We start from the raw sequence: 1377 nt of genomic DNA on the forward strand, positions 1-1377 counted from the left end.
TCGTCTCTGGTCTGCAAACTGCAGGATAAAGATTTCCGTTCCTTATCGGTTCTTGCTGGTGTTGAGTAGAATCCGCTCACCCGCTTCATCTGGCTCCTTCGTGCTGGATTCTCTGTGGCTTAGGTATGATGCCTGCGATCGCCGCCACCACTGCTGCCGTTGCCGCGGCGGCTGCTGGCAAGAGCACAGATGTGTCTCCTTGCCTGGATTTTCCCCTCTGGCCTGACTCTGTCCTGTGATGGCACACTTGGTGTGATTCTCTGGCTTAGGACTGTTAATAGAAACACTAAAAGTGCTTTCTATGCGAGAGCTTATTTAGACTCCAGCTTCCCCTCCGCTATCTTCCCGGAATTCTGGTTAAGTTTCTTAAATTTCAAAAATGCCAGTTCATCCTTCATGTCCCTAAAAATATTTACACAATGCAAAGTAACAACAATATCTTACTTTAAAAAGTCATGGATTCCATGTTATTCTTCCAAGTGAATTGCCTGACACTGATATCAAAATATATTCAAGAGTTGTTCATATACATCTATAATGTTTTCTGCAGAGTTTGTGATTTTTTAAAATCAGGAATAATTTTAACTTATCTGTGGAAATGAATACTATAGAAACTAAAGGTATTCCTGGTGCTTTTCTGAAAAAAGTATTCTATGTTTGTATAATGTCCATAATCTATTTCCTTCTCTCCTAGATATAATATTTTGAATTCTACATGTTTTATAATATATAGGTTAATTACTAAATGTGTCCATTTAAATTGCATTCCATATAGAAAAAAAATTAAGATTCCTTTTTTTCCTAGGTCCTTATAGTATTTTATTTCTTTGGGATAAGATGACAATGTTATCTAATTTCAAGTTTGTAAAGGTTATGCTATGTAAAGGCCTTTCTAAGGTGAAGATGTAAACACTGATGTCAAACTAACCTTTAATTCTATGAATTATATATGTTGTTACCCTTGAATTTTTGTAATCAACTTTTTAATAACTGTTTTTTATTTCTTGCATCTGAAAAATGAAAAATAAGGAATGCTTCACAAATTTTTATATGATCCTTGTGCAAGAGCCATGTGAATCTCTGTATTGTTGTCATTTGGGTAGACCTGCTGCTAAAGCATGTAGTATCCTCTAAGTTTAAGTAGTTAATGATGCAGTCTTTATACAGGCATATATCCTTTGTTGCCTATTTGTAACAATGAACCCTTATTGTTCCTAAAAATGTTATTGATCATATTTCTCTAAATTTCTGTGTATAGTGGAAAAAAACTTATATTGTTTGGTGGATTGCTCACATTTGCAATTTTTCTGTCAATGACTATTTTGTCTTTTTCATTTTAAATTTGATCATATTTTGAAGCCTTTATAGCTAAGTCCA

General features: G+C 34.4%; 1 pseudogene; it reads right to left on the minus strand.

The window, feature by feature from the left end:
- Positions 1–1020: 1020 nt before the first annotated feature.
- Positions 1021–1120, minus strand: LOC138834479 (U6 spliceosomal RNA; annotated as a pseudogene).
- Positions 1121–1377: the final 257 nt, after the last annotated feature.

This window comes from Dipodomys merriami, unplaced genomic scaffold (genome assembly GCF_024711535.1).
Source record: "Dipodomys merriami isolate MVZ:Mamm:240054 unplaced genomic scaffold, mDipMer1.0.p SCAF_216, whole genome shotgun sequence".
Lineage (NCBI taxonomy): Eukaryota > Metazoa > Chordata > Mammalia > Rodentia > Heteromyidae > Dipodomys > Dipodomys merriami.